The sequence below is a fragment of the Cynocephalus volans genome, chromosome 6, assembly GCF_027409185.1.
Source record: "Cynocephalus volans isolate mCynVol1 chromosome 6, mCynVol1.pri, whole genome shotgun sequence".
Classification (NCBI taxonomy): domain Eukaryota; kingdom Metazoa; phylum Chordata; class Mammalia; order Dermoptera; family Cynocephalidae; genus Cynocephalus; species Cynocephalus volans.
The window spans coordinates 114,539,347-114,555,737 of NC_084465.1; positions in this window are offsets into that span (position 1 = coordinate 114,539,347).

Here is a 16,391-nt window from a genome sequence, read left to right on the forward strand (position 1 = left end):
CAACTGGCCAGTACGGGGATCCAAACCCATGACCTTAGTGTTATAAGGCTGCGCTCTAACCAACTGAGCCTACTGGCCAGCTTAGTTTATTTTTAACCATGTGAATTGTTTACTTTTAAAAAAGATAACGGGATAGATCCAATTGAGAGAAAGTGATTGAAAACATAGAAAAGTTCCGGAAAAGGTGGGAGGGAGGGGGTAGGATTCAAGGCCCAGGTGTAAGTGTAGGTATTTGCCTCAGTTTCTCCATCCATAAAATGGGGGTTCTCAAGCTAACCATGAAAAGCACCTGTGTAACTCTTGTCACTTCGCCGAGGTCCAGGGCAGGCTGGGCTCAGGGCCACCGGGCAGATGCTAGTCTCTGAACAGGCCTTGTGCACAACCCCTCTAAGTGCACCCTGAGAGGATAGTCAGTGGTCAGTGGAGGGCCTGAGCCATTCCAGGAGCCTCAGGGCAGGAGAGGAAAGGAGACCTTGAGCAAAGCCGGGGGAGGGAGCTGCAGGCCTGGAGACATTACTTTGGGTCTACTCACACCCTTCTTCAGCTCCACCAAGCCCACAATGGGGACATATTGGCCCTAAATTTAGATAAAAAGCAGCCCCAGAAGGAGCTTTGAGAAGCAAAGTGCACTACAGCAGCCATTGGCATGTTAAGTCCCTTTGTTCACAAAAGAGGAAACTGAGGCTCAGAAATGGCAGGGGGTTATTTACCCAGAGCTGCACTGCAAGATAGGCCTGACTGCTGCTGGCAAGTGCATGATATGAGCTGACATGTGTCCACCCCCCACCGTCCCAGAATTCGTATGTTGAAGTCCTAACGCCTAGTACCTCAGAATGTGATTGCAGGGTCGGCCAGTTAGCTCAGATGGTTAGAGCACCACCTTGTAACACCAAGGTCAAGGGTTTGCATCCTTATACTGGCAGCTGCCAAAAAAAAAAAAAAAATAAATAAATAGTGACTGTATTTAGAGATAAGGTATTAAAAGAAGTAATTAAACTAGAATAAGGTCATTAGTGTCTAACTGGTGTCCTAAGAAGAGGAGATTAAGACAGAGACTCACAAAGGGGAGACCAGGTGAAGGCACAGGGAGAAGACGGCCATCCACAAGCCAAGCAGAGAGGCCTCAGAAGAAACCAACACTGTTGACATCTTGATTTCAAACTTCCAGCCTCCAGAATTGTCAAAAAATAAATTTCTGTTGTGAAGCCACCCAGTCCATGGTGTTACGGCAGCTACTAGCAAACTAATACAGTATATTTCCCATTCATGTCAAATAAGTCTGGAAGTGGGCAGTCCAAGAAAGTATGGCCATCATGAGTCATGGAGACTCATGGTCCACTTTCTCTTTCACCTCTTGGGCCAAGATGGCTGCTAGAGCTGCCTCATTCCAGCCAGTGACAAGGAAGAAGGGACAAAGCCTGAGTTCCTCCTTTTTAAGGCAACTTTCTGCAAGTCCCACAGAGCAGTTCTGCTTGCATCACATTGGCCAGAGCTTAGTCACATGATGACACCTAGCTGCAAGGGAGGCTGGGAAATGTGCTCGGCTGAAATTAAGGGTTCATTCCTAAGGCAGAGGGGGAGAATGCATGCATGGGGAGGCAACCAGCTGCCTCCACCGCAGACTATGATGTCAGATCACATACTCCAGGTGCATAAAAAACTTTCTTCACCTCTTTCATAACTTAGCCTAATTTCTATAGCAAGCTAGGATGGCACTTCCACCTCTCTGTGCAAATGTGTCTAGTTCCCAGGTGGGTTTTGAAGTGCAAAGCTCTGGTGGGCAGTGTCTGTCCTGAAGTCCTCTGTCCATGCAGGTGTGCTTGAGACATCATCCCTCAGCTGTCTGTGTGTTCCTTGGCCTCCAGCTCACACAGGCCATCTTCTTTCTGTCTGTGCAGCTCCTTTGGCCTCTTCTGGGCCATGTGCAAGGCTCAGAGATCATTCTGCTGCTCCTGTGCCCACTGGGAAACCAGGGTGCTTTGTGAAGCATTCTTTCCATCTGCTTTTGGGCTTCTCAAACCTCTCTCTGGGGTCTCACTCCTCCTTCCATAAGAAGCAGGGTTCAGAGCTTCTCCCTCTGAGATTTTCCAAGCTCTCTCTCTCTCTTTTTTTTTTCTTTTAGCCCCCCTCTGCCTCTCTTTTTCCCCTATCCCAGCGGAACAGTCCTGATCTAAAGGTGGCAAGCTCTACTTTTGGCCTTTATGTTTCTCTAATAATGACTTAAGCTATTGGGACGCAAAAGCCAAAGACTCATGGCTTTTTTTCTACCCTCAAATTTCTCTCCTGAAATGACAAGAACAGGTTTTAGCTTAACAGCAGGGAAGAAAAAAGAAAAAAAAAATCAGGAAATTAAAAAGAACATAAGTGAATGTCTCAAAAAATATCGTGCCATATTTGCAATCAACTTTCCTATACTTGGCATTCCTCACCCTCTTCTCTCTTGCTACTGCCACTGTACAGTCTAGAAAGCTAAATGTTTCCTTTCCCAGCCTCTTGCACTTTATTTATTTATTTAGGCAGCTGGCCAGTATGGGGGTCTGAGCTCTTGACCTTGGTGTTATCTGTACCATGCTCTAATCAAGTGAGCTAACCAGCCAGCCTCTCTCACAGTTTAGAGACGTGCTATTTTCCAGTTCTGATCAATAATATGGGAGCAGAATGCTGTTCAAGGTTTACAGGAAAGCTGTCAGGAAGAGGCTGGAATGAGAACAAAATGTCTGGAGCTACAGCAGTCATCTTGCCACCGTGAGGGCAAGGCTAGGAGAATCGTAGATGCCATGGCACCAGTGAGCAGCTGAGTGTATACAATATCTCTTAAATAGTGTGAAGCAAGAAGAATAAATCCCCATTTTTAAGTCTTTGTTACTTCCTGCCAAAAGCATTCCTAATGAATATAACTAAATCAGCACAAGTGGTTTCTACTCTGTTGTCAGAAACTATTCCTAGACAGTGAAAGGCATCTTGAATTCTGAACCACATGGATTCAAGACAGTTCCTAACCACCCCTCCATCTGCTCAGCCCAGGTCTGTCCACCAGTCCTGTCCTGGTGGTGCCTGTGCCAGGCTCTATTTTTAGAATGAGCTATGTGGTAAGGTACTGCTGCTCAGGGAGTACTGAGTGGAAATCTTGGTCCCTCAGGCAGGTAGAGGATGAAGATAGTTCTCCAACTATTGTCAACCTGGGGACCCACCACATCTCATTAGTCCCCTTTCTGAGCAGCAGAGGCCTCAGAAACCGAGCATTTGAGGGAAATCCAGACCTGTCTACTAGAGGTCTTCTACAGGGCATGTATTTCGATGGTCTGAATGTTTGTGTCCCTTCAAAATTCATGTGTTGAAACCTAACCCCCATAGTGATGGTATTAAGAGGTGGGACTTTAGAGAGGTGGCTAGGTCATGAGATATTCACCCTCATGAATAGGAATAGTGCCCTTATGAAAGCAGTTTGAAGGAGACTGTTTGCCCCTTCCCCCATGTGAGGACACAGCAACAAGATGCCATCTATGGCGAATGGGACCTCAGCAGACACTGAATCAGCTGGCACCTTGATCTTGGACTTCCCAACCTCCAGAACTGTGAGCAATAAATTTCTGTTGTTTACAAATTGCCCAGTCTAAGTATTTTGTTATAGCAGCCTGAAGGGAATAAGACAGTCATCATGAACTGGACAGGTTCCTCCAAGGGGAGTTGCCAGGCTGAGGGCTCCTTTTCTTTGAGGAGAAGTTCCTCCCTTCCACATCCTCCCTCAGCTGAGGTCACCAAGGCCTAGAAATGGAGGGATGACAGAGTGCAGGTATGGTCGTTGTGTGGAACATATGTACTGTATAGATCCAGGACTTCAAAGCAGATTCCAGCCAGCTCAAAAATGATGGCCAAAGCCAAGCCAACCAGAATAATTCCTAAGACCCCTTCCAGAACAATTTAGAAAGAAAAGCTTCTTTCTTTTGGACTTAATCCTGAGAAGATGACAGTCTGGAACATCCAGGGTTGCTTTTCTCTCACTAAAAGCAAACTAAACTAAAAAACTAAAAATGTCTTGAGAATTTCAGCTTGTGACACACATTGTGGTTTTTAGGCAGCTGGGCTGGGAACTAAAGCCCAAATTGCCTGCTGTCAGATCCATTGCAATGCACTGATTGACCAGAGCCTGAATCCAAAGTGTCCCTGGGAGAATTTATGCATACATAGCTTATCCTGATGTTTGTGCTCTGCCTTGTCTCTGAGGATTTCGCAGACCATTGGGTTTAGCCCAAAGTGCATCTCTCTGCTTTCCACCCCGTCTGTGCAGTGCATTTGGCACCAAAGTACGTTTCATCTCATCTGTTATTGTCCTGAGCTGGCCTTTAAGTCCAGGCAAATTTGGGCTGCTCTTCAACTTTTCTTTTTTGATGTGAACTCCTCCAGGCCAGGGGCCGGCTCTTATTGATTTAACTTTCCCTCATAGCTCTTAGCACAGGGATCAGCACACAGATGGAACTTTAGGGAGGCAGCATGGGATGATGGATGGAACACTGGCTTTGGATCCTGAATCTGCCACTTACTAGCTGGATGACCTTCAGCAAGTTACTTAACCATTCTGAGCCTTATGAGAGTTGTCATGAAGACTGAACAATATAACACGTATCTTAGTCCATTCAGGTTACAATAGCAAAAGATCATAAAGTGAGTAGATTATGAATGACAGAAATGTATTGCTCACAGTTCCAGAGGCTGGGAAGTCCTAGATCAATGTGCTTTAAGATACAGTATGGTGAGAGACTGGTTTCTGGTTCACAGATGGCACTTTCTAGCTGTGTCCTCACAGGGTGTAAGGGGCAAGGCAGCTCTCTGGGACCTCTTTTGTAGGAACACTAATTCCATTCATGAGGGCTCCACTCCCATGACCTAATCACTTCCCAAAGGCCCCACCTCCTAATAGCATCACATTGCTGATGGTTTCAACATACGAATCTGGGGGTGGGGCACAAACATTCAGACCACAGCAACATGTCATTCACTTATTTGTTCATTCAATAAATATTTACTGAGTGTACAATCTGTATCTGGCATGGGCTAGTGGCTGAAAATACAGCAGTGAATGTATCAGTTACAGTACATTTTGGTTGGTTGTGAGCAATTACCACAAACCCCATTTCTTTTTTCTTCTGGTGCACAGCTAGACCACATTTCTTAGCCTCTCCTGCAGTTGGATGGGGCCATATGACTAAGTTCTGGCCAGTGGAATTTGGGCAGAAATGATATATGTCACTTCCAGACCTTTCTCCTAAAACTTCTTCAGGAGAAGATTTAATGAAGGACTCCAAGGACCTACAAGAAGGTTGAGACCCAAGATGTAAAAGGCCTGGAACCTTGAATGACTGTAGAGCAGAGCCCCACTGCCAGCTCACTGTCACGTAAACAAGAAGTAAACTTTTACTGTGTTAAGTTACTGGGATTTTAGGTTGTTTGTTACAGCAGCACAGCCTACCCAGACATCAACTATGGCCAACTTAAGCAAAAGTAGATTTCTTGGAAGGAAATGCATTGCTCATGGAGGCAATAGGAGCTTGTCAATGGGCAGCTCCAGAGGCTGGGAAGGAGAACTGGTCACATAGCGTGAGCGCTGCTTGTAGACCCATAGTCCAGCCATTTTAGTCTCTTTTTCTCAATATTAAGATTCCTGGGAGGGAAGGTCCATCTGGACCTATAGTTTTGATCTATACCCCTCCCATTGGCTAGAGGATAGCAGGCCTTTGATTTCAATCCCCACTAATGGTTTTTAATGAGAGGAGGAAAACCTCAGAAGGAAATTGAACGGGTGATGGATGTCAGGCAGGCTGAAAAAAAGGCTCCCAAAAGTAAGCACACTACCTTCCCTCTGAGAGCTTGCAGCATGGGGAAGCCCATTCTAATCACATGCTCCCACAAACATGGTACAATGGACTGCTTGGACTGAGAGGTCAAGGAGAGCGTCCCAGAGGAAGTGACATCTGAGCTGGAGCTTGAAGAGTAATAGGGATGTACTGTGTAAAGAGAGATAGGGGTGGCAGAGGGAAGAATATATAAAAAGGCCACGAGTTACTACAGTTAATGCAAATTTCTCTCTTCCTCCTCACTGAGTGTGTGGGGCTGAAGCATGTGATTTCTAGAAAGTGGACTTTTTCTAGAGATGACTAGAAATTAAAATTTCTAGAAAGTAAAATCAACTTGATTTGCAGATGATATAGTTTTATACCTGGAAACCCACGTGAATCTGTTACAAAACAAACAATAAAAATATTCAGTTAGTTAGCTGGGTCTGAAATTAAAATAAGGAAATCAATAGCTTCCCAATTTATACCAACATCAACCGTTTAGAGAACGTAATGGAAGTGGTGACCCCATTTAAATAGCAACACAAAAGATAAAAGATCTAGGAATAGACTTAATAAGAAATGCATAAAATCTATATGAAGGGAACTTTAAAGTGCTGCTGAATGATGTGAAAAAAGACTAGACCTCACGGAATGGTAGACTTATTCCTGCAAGAGAAAAGTCAACAGCCCAAAGACATCACTTCTCCCTAAAATGATCTATACAATTAATGTATTGCAATAAAAAATGGTTATCCATCTGTTAGAAGCTCTCCAGTTCTTTAAGGTCCAACTCAAATTGGTATCACCTCCTACCTGAAGCCCTCCTAGTCAGAATTTATTGCATATGGTTCTTTGACCTTTATTCTGCTTTTGGTATTTTATTAGGATTGGTGGCTGGTACACGTGACTCCCCTTTAAGAATAAGAACTTTTTGAGAGTAAGGACTCTCTCTCACTTGGCTCCATATATCAGGTTAGCAGGGTTTGGAGTAATGGTGACCTTGAGGTTCAGGAGGCCTGGAGTCACAGGATTTCCCAAAGGTCAGGTCGTGGGCAGGCTTAGTTTGGAGTGTGGAAGCAGATTCCCAGTCCCTTCTCTGGGTTTCTTTGTCCCTCTGCTGGCTGGGACCATGGACTTGCTGTCTGATTCTTCTTCTTTCCATCACCCCCGCTGAGACATGGTGTTGCCTCCTGCTGTGCTGGAGTTTAAACTTGGCCAGTTTTGGGACTTCTTTTGTTTCACGCACCATGTCCTGGCAACTGGCCTGGCATCTTTCTGGGAACTAAATTATATTAAACTGTCCCTGGGTTGGGTTTGGCTTCTCCTGTCTCAAAATAACAGTTTGGATTCATATCTCACACTGTATATCAAAATAGACTCCAAGTAGATGAAAGATTTACCTGTTAAAAAAAAGAGCTATGAAAGTACTTGAATGGGCAAATTCCTTCCTTCTTTCCTTTATTTATTTGTATATATTTTAAAAGAAGATTTCTTAGAGGGCAAGGCTTAGACCAAAAGAGGGTCCTCACTGGGGATTTTGGACATGCTAGAGATAGCGGGTGGGAAAGGGAGTTTCTGGTGCCCTCAAAGGCATCCCGACATGCTGGTAGGTTTCATTTCCCTCTCTGAAAGAGGTGGGCATAGACGTCATTAGCCCCAGACTGTGATTCACAGGCTCTTCTATACTGCACGCAGCTGTCAGAGGGAAGAAAGGACTGGCCCTTCATGGCTGTGCATTCCAGCTCCAGTGGCCTCTGGAGAGGACTCCTCTGCAGCAATCACTCAGGGGCTGCTAGTCGGTGCAATTCTTGGGGACAAATGCAGCTTGATCTGTGCTGTGGATTGAATGTCCCTCCCAAACTCATTGAAGCTTAAGTTCTATCCCCCAAAGTTCCAGGTATTGAAAACTTGGCCCCCACTCTGACAGTGTTGATAGGGTGGGAAATCCTATTGTGATGATTGAAAGGTGGAGCCTTAGGGAGGTGATTGGATTGTAAGGGTCATGCCCTAGTTCATGGGTGTGGTTCTGAGGGCTTTAAAAGGAGAGCTCGTGAGAGTTTCTCTTCTTTGCTCCATGATTTTCTGCCATGTGAGACCCTGGGTCACTGTTACTACCAAAAAGACCCTCATCTGATGAGTTCCCTGGACTTTGGACTTCCCAACCTCTGAGACTGTAAGCAATAATTTTTGTTTTCTTATAAATTACCCAGGTCCAGGTATTTTGTTATAAGCAACAGAAATGAATTAATACAATCTGCCTGGCTCCTTCGTAGACTTTGGGTGTTGATAAAGAGCTGTGGACTTCATTTCAGCCAAATTTGGTGTTGAATCAATCAAGCCCACCTTGAGAAAGTTACCCACCTTCTTCAAATCCTTGTTTCTGTATCTGCCTCCAGGAGAACCGTGGGCTTCTTTCTTTTCTTTGTGCACCCTTGGCACCTGAGGCTGGCACATTGTGCCTAGAATCTAGGGGCACCGATGGACTCACCTGGTCCAACTTCTTCATTTAAGAGATGGGGAGCCCTCTGGGTCCAAGATGGTGGCCATGGTTCCAGACTCCTTGGAAGACTCTACAACAGCCTGCAGCAGAAGGCAGATAGCTTCTTCCTGAATGTAGTTTTGGAGGCTAGGAAGTCCAGTCTAGGGGACCCATTTGGTGGGAACCTTCTTCTGGGCAAATTTCTTTATAATTTTGGCACAGGCACATCCTTTCTAACCAGAAATCCAGAAGCCATAAAAGACTGATCAATTCAACTTAATTAAGGGCTGGCCAGTTAGCTCAGTTGGTTAGAGCACCATGCTGATAACACCAACATCCAGGGTTTGATCCTTGTATGGGCCAGCTGCCAAAAAAATTAACAAATAAAAAGTTCTCCATGGAGGAAAAAAAAACCCATAAGCAAAATCAAAAGACAAATAACAATCTGAGAAAAATTTTGCAAATCATATCACAAATAGTTAATGCCCCTATTACATAAAGAATTTCTAGAAATCTAGACAAAAGAGCCTAAAAACTCAGTAGAAAAAAAGTACATAAACAGACAATCCACAAAAAAATTGTGATGACACTGACATACTATTTTTCACCTCTCAGATTGGCAGAAATCCAGAAGTTTGACGATATTTCCTGTTAGCCAGTCTGTGTGGAAGTGGATACTTTGTGTTGCTGGTAGGAATGCACAACTCCTATGGAGGATGATTTTGCACAATCCATCAGAAACACAAAGGCATTTATGCTTTGATGCAGCCATTCCACTTTTGAGATTTTTTCCTATAGACATCTGCACACTTATGCATGTATATGCGTAAGGTTATTTTTACAGCATTGGTTTCCTTAGTAAAAGAATGGAAACCATATTAGTTGGGCGCACAGGCTCACCTCTGACACCAAGGGGTGGGGACAGCCCCACCCAAACTTCAAGAACTGAGTGTGGAGGAGGCATGGTCCTTCAAAGGAAAATTGGGGTTAACAGAAGAAGGGATAGGAAAAAAACAGATGTCCCCTGCATCATCTATTTTCTTTCTGTATAACAGGAGGGAGATAACGTCACTCATCAAAATTCTCCAGAGCAAGTGCAGGTGCTATGGCACTTGGGGTGGAGGAATGAGATTTTAAGGTGTATTCAGGTAACCAGAGAGAGTGGCTCACCCACCTTCTAAGGATGGTGGGTTCTGTAAGGGTGAGAGCCCTCTGCTTTGCTGTGCACACGATGAGTGTGGTGGATATGCAAACAGGGGGTAGCATCTAGATCAATGTCGAGTTCCATCTCTGCATAACAGTGGAGAAACTTGAGATTTGGAGTAAAATTCTGGAGGGAGGAAAGATGAACTAGACAGCCAGGCATTATGAGAGATGACGGGCTCAGGAAAAAAGCGATCTAGTAGCAAGCAGTCCAGCTGATGAAAGATTGTGGAAAAAAGCAGGAAGTGGGAACAAACGGTTTTAGTTTGTTTGCTATATGGTATGTGATGTAAGTTCTCTGTTTTGTACCCTTATGAAATCTTCAGTAAAGATGGTCCCGATTGCTTGGGTGCAGGGGTTTTCAGCTGAGGGTGGTACTGCTCCCAGGAGCATTGGAAACCTGTGGATTTTACTTGTCACAGTGACTGATAGGGGTGGTAGCAGTGCATGCTCACTACTGACTCGGTGACCAGGATTACTCCAACATGGTGAGACGTCTCTCCCACAAGGCTAGTAGTATCACATTGGAAACACTGCTTTGGGATGAGTGGGTTGTTTTGGGAAACTTAAAGATATCCCAAGTTTTGCATCCAGGTTGATACTGGGCAAAAAACAGAGCACACAGGAGCCAGAGGATGAAGGGACAACTGACATCTGGGTTGCACCTGTATTTTAAGACTGTGTTTAAGACTTTTGAGCTGGCTGGTTAGCTCAATTGCTTAGAGCGTGATTTTGTAATACCAAGGTCAAGGGTTTTGATCCCTGCATCAACCAGCCACCAAAATAAATAAATAAATAAATAATAATAATAATGATAAGACTTTGTAGCCAGATCATTTAATGAGTCTTTTTCTTTTTCTTTTTCCTTCTGTAGATTATTAAAGTAAAAGTATTAATGAGTCTTTTCATATCTTCTGTCATTACAGCCTCAGTTTTATTTTTTCATCATCTGCTTCATAATAAGTTGTCCTTTTAATTTTTCTGTGTTGTACATTTATTTTATATTAGTTCTAATCTGCATATAAAATAGAGGTATTTTGCACATATTTGTATCCATTTGTCCACCAACCAGGGCTCTTCTTCTCTTTCATCACACCATATTTTGGGATTCATTTGTGATCTTTTATTATTCTTACCATTTTCATTTGCCATTAAAAAAGTACTGATTGTTCAATAATACACTGAAATTCCTAAATTTAGATCTCATTTGGGAAGTAATTTAGATAAAAATACACTGTTCAGAACTGAGGTATTGCAATTTCACAGATTTTTTTCTATTCATCATACATATGCCCTAATTTATCACTTAACAATTTCTTGCAAAATTTCCCATGTCAACAGAAATCCATCTATTCTAACAACTAGGTAAAAGTGAAGATGGGAGGTTGGGTTCAAGCCAAGGGGTCTCATAGTCTCAAAGTTGCCTGGGGCTCACTGAAGCTGTTGTGAGACATGGGTATGTCTTGGGGTTGGGTGGAGGGTGGTCTCAAAGAACACGAGCCTCAGGCACTTTCTGTGCTTCAGGGACACAGTCAACAGATGATGAGCCAGGTCTCAATGTCACACGGTTGCCCATCAGTTGGTTTATTGGGGATATGGATACCTGATTTTTCATGGTCCTACAGGAAAGAATTTGTCATGGATCCTTATTATTTCCCTCGAAGGCAGACCCTCACTGTAATATTCTGGTTATATCGTGCTGGGTGACAAACCTCCTCAAAACTTAACGACTTAAAACAATGTATTAGTGTCTTTCACAGTTCTGAAGGTTGACTGGGCTTAGCTGGGTGGTTCTCACTTAGGGTCTCTCATGTGGTTGCAATTAGAGAGGGGGTGGGGCTGAGGTCTTCGGAAGTCATGACGGAGTTCAACTGCCCAAGATGTCCTCTTCACTCACACGTCTGTTCCTCAGCTGAGCTAGGTGTAACGGATGGAAGCTGGTCAGGCAGTGATCTCTTTCTTCACCTGGTCTTTCCACTTGGCTAGCCAGAACTTTCTCACAGTATGGCATTCTCAAGCAATCAGACTTCATACATGGTGGCTGGCTTGCCCCAGAGGGAATAGCCCAAGACTGAGGCAAAAGCTGTGAAGCCTTTTACGATCTAACCTTGGAAGTCATGCTACATTCCATTCCATCTCATTGCTCAAAGATGAATTCAAAGAGCCAATTCAGATTCAAGGCCACAAGGATGTGCAAACTGAGAGACATTTTTCAGTGAGAGCCTATCTTTGTAGACCAGTTACCATAAGTGGTCATGTGCACCAGTCGGGATAGGGCAGGTTATGCTGCAGTAATAAACCACCACATAATCTAAAATCAACAATTTTAAAGTGAACAATTCAATGGCACTTAGTATACTGTACAGGCACTGCCTCTATCAAGTTCCAAAACGTTTTTATCACCCCATTAAGCAATCACTCTCCTCTCCCCTCTTCCCTCCCTACTTGACAACCACTAATCTACTTTCTGTCTCTGTGGATTTACCAGTTCTGGACATTTCATATAAATGGATCTCTCTCTCTCTCTCTCTCTCACACACACACAGACAATAATAAACCACTCCAAAATCTCAGTGCCTCAAAACATAAGAATTTACTTATTGCTCATTCTGCTGGTCTGGGGTGGGTCAATGAGGGGTCCTGCACCATGTAGTCACTCCATCTCATGATGCCCCTATCTCAGCATGATATCTCAGGGTTCACCATGGCAGACTTCCACAGGCCAGGAAATGCTCTGGCCCAGAAGTGACACATGTCACTTACACCCTGTCTGAATTGTCCTGCCCAACAGCAAAGAGCGGGGAAGTGTAATCTTTACCTGCACTTGAAGAGAGGAGAGGCAGATATGACTGAGCCTTAGAAGTCTCTCCCACTGTATGCTGTACCCATGGATAATTCCTGTTGGATATTTCTGCTGTATGTTGCAATTAAGGAAGTCTTCAAGCAGAATTTCTCCATTAATTATGTTAATGCATGTTTGTAAACAGCCATTTACTCCACACAAGGATGTCACCTAGTAGGAGACATTTGAGTTGGGTCTTCAGGATGAGTAGAAATTTGAAAGGAAGGGAAAGGGATGAGGAAAAGAACATTCCAAATGGTGAAACAACATGTGCACAGGCTCAGAGACAGGACAGAACATGCTGTTTCCAGGAGCCATGAAGAGTCTAGCATGGTGGGCTCGTACAAGGAAAGGAGATAGAAAGATGGGTTGAAACCACCTGGGGTATTGCATTATCCTTTGTGGGTTTCCATATACCCTGCCCTTGTAAAATAACCCCCTGTCAATTCTTCATATTCTAATTGGAGTTTCCTGATAGATCCTGACTGATCCAGGTACCTACCCAGCCAAGTAGGCACTAGTATTATTCCCATTTTATAGATGAGGAAACTGAGGTTAAAAAGAGTTTAAATGATTTGCTCAAGGCAAAACAGCTATGTAAGAAGACAAGTAAAGACTCAACCCAGAGAGTCTGTGGCTAGAGAGTTTCAACGGCCTTGAATGCCAGACTAAGCAGAGTGTGTTCCCATCATCCACAGGGGCTGCCAGACTCTCACCCTTTTTTCCTTCTTTCATTAAATCCATATTAAGTGACACTGCTACTCTCATGCCTGTTGAGAAAACAACATTTCCTCATTTGCAAAACAGGTGAATTCTCCAAGCTCCTGTAGCCTCCCACAGCTGTGGGGGGCTCAGAGAGCTCTTGGCCATTGAAAGAGCTATTCTGGAGCTGGGGTGGAGCATGTGACCCAGGTCCAGCCAATCAGAGCATCACACTCCTCTGGCCACACTGATTGGTTCAGGAGTGGGCATGTGATCCAATCAGTCAAAACCAATGGGATTATTTTCCTGGGACATTTGTAGAATAGACATGCTCTCCCCTCTACCAGGCTTCAGTGTAGGAGAAGATAAAGCCTGGATATGCCAGGGTCCACCATATAGATAAAGGACTTCCAATCAAGGAAGCAGAACCAACACATGGCGAGAAACCAAGTTCTGTGATATCATTTCAGACCCTGAATCCACCATGTCTAAAATCCACCCAACCCTTTCGATGGCTCTTTTACATGAGACAATATATTCCCTTTTTTTCTTTATGGCAGAGTCCCAACCTTGTCACTTGAAATGGAAAGAGTCCCACCACAGTGGAAGACAGCTTGGAGTGGGAAAAGGAGTGAGGACTCTGTAGCAGCCAGGTGAACTTCTACTCATCCAGCAAGACCCAACCCAGGATGGTAGTTATGGAAGTCGGAATCTGCTAAGGAGTGTGTAACAACTCACCTGCTGAAAAAAAAAAAAGACCCAAGCCAAAGGTTACCATCTTTGTGCAGCCTTCCAACTGACTCCTCTGCCCCCGTATACCTAGTTGTTCCCTTCCCAAATCCTTGTATGCTTAGAAAGCTTGTACATATATCTGTTTTGTTTTTTTGGGCAGCTGGCCGTGTACACATCTCTATTACAGCACCCGTCTCACTGTGCTATATTGTTTGGGTGGCTTTTACTGACCCAAGACAGTGAACAATTTTCTTGTATCTTATTCCTTTTGGGAGTTGTTAGTTTTTAGCAAAAGGCCTGGAACCAGGTTGATACTAACTCATTGACTGTTGAATGAATAACTAAATAAATGAGAACAGGGCAGTAAGAATAGAAATGGCAGAAGGAAATGGATAGGGACCATCCCTGCAGTGCCAACAAAAAGTAATAGCAGCCTTAAATCTTTTTTTTGGAATAAGATAGGCTTGAGATTAATATTAATAACAAAATATTATTTAGTTGACTTGGATAAAGTCCCTGGAGTAAAATTAATGACAGCTGTGACTTATTATGTACCTTATGTGCCAGGGGCTTTATGTACATTAAATCTTCATTCCAGTCTGGGAGTAGAGGTATGATGGACATGTGATGACTGCACAACACCCAGTTTATTCTGAGGAATTGAAAGCAACTCCAGGAGAGAATTCTCTGAGCTAATCATAGCAATTCCATCCTCCTTCACAATGGCTAGATCAGGGATGGGCAGGCCTAGGCCAATTAGGACCAGTAGGAGAAGGCTTATTGCCATGAGAAAGGACATGAGATAGGGTGCTCTTTCTTGCCCTGGCTGTTCTTGGCAGCCATCTCAAGGACAAGCCTGATACATGGAGGACAGCAGAGGCAAAAAAAATCCTAGAAGAGTGGCTGCAGGCCTTTCAACACAGCAAGCCTGAAGCTGACCTATCTCTGGAAATCCAGTTACAGAAGTTATGTGAACCAAAGGCATACCTTTGAGTCACAGCTGAATTTCTTTGAGTCACAGTTATTTCATCCGCTTGCACAGTGAAGAAACCAAGACTTTAACAGTCACTTGCTAAGATACCTCCGCTAGTGAATTTGAGAGTTGGATTCCACTCCAAATGTGTCTCATCTCAAAGCTTTTGCTTATCCCACTAAACTGAGCCAAGAAAGGACAAGTGACTTGGTTTCAGTCCTAATTCATCTGATTATCTATTGAGATGGCTTCTCTTGTACATGCTGTTTCTACTTTCTAGAATGCTCTACGTCCCCTCTCTTTGGCTTGTAAACTCCGACTCGTTTCAAGCCACAGCTTAAATAAATGTCACTTCCTGACTTCTTCCCCTTCTCAATCTCCCAGATTAGTTTAGATCCCTTGACTATGTTAATATATAATTTCCTTCGTTGCTCTTATCATAATTATAACTGATTAATTATTGTATAATACTTTTAAAACAGTTCGTCTCTAAATTCCATAAGGGTGTAAGTATGTCAGTTTTCCTCAGCATGGAACCCTTGGAACGGTGGTTGTCACTTAGTGGGCAACAGTAAATACCGATAAAAGAATAAATGAAAGCTGTTGATTTCTGTGGTGATGAGTTTTATCAGTGGTTGTCCAAATGTAGTCTTTGGACCTGTAGTGTCACTTGGGTTGTTGGAAATGCAAATTATTAGGCCCCACCCCAGAACTACTGAATTAGAAATTCTGGGAGTGCGCACAGCTACCCCTACCCTCATCCATGTTTAACAGACTCTCCAGGTGATTCTGATTCATGCTCAAGTTTGAGAGCCACTGGGTTATACAGATTTCCTCCAATTTATGCAGTAGGCACATCTTAGGGCTCAATCTCAGCCACTTGGGATTGTTTCCTGACTCTTTCTTAAAATCAGCATTTTCACAAGTAAAGTGAGTTAGAGGGTATGAATAGGAATCCACCACATTCTTTGCACTCTCAGAACCTTTGCAGTTGCCATTCCCTTGGCTGTGAACACGCTTCCCACAACTGACTTTATCATTTAGGTCTCAGTTTACATTTCCATCCCTCTCCTTCATTTTCTCTTAGCCGGTCAAAGCACAAAATCACTACAAATTTAAATATCTCACTTGGCTTTTTTGTGATTCTGGCAACATGTCATTCCATGAAATAGAATGCGTTCCAATGACCTGAGCAAAAGAGGTTGACTTCATACACAGGAAAAAAAAAAAAAAAAAAAGGACCGAAGAAAGCAGAAACAAAGAACAAAATGCGAATTGGTCATTTCAAAGTTACTTTCCTTGTAAAGTAGGGACAGGGAGAAGAACAATAGAAAAATAACTGATTATTTAACATCCGGTTACTTCCGGCTATTCTTTCTGTGTAGGGGCTTAAAGAAGAGAAAACTTCATTATCATGCCTCTTGAAAATTTAAACTGGCCTGTTTGGGAAATTGGCTGTTATCTCTCCAGATTTTTAGAAACTCTGACTACAACTTAATTTCGGTTTGGTGAGGGGGAATTCAGCAAGGGAGACCCCACTTCGATTTTTAGTCTGGGTCTTTGGAGTCTAGTGCAGAAACCTGGCCTCCTATTTTTATTTAACAGCCCCCTGAGTGTTTTGTTCAT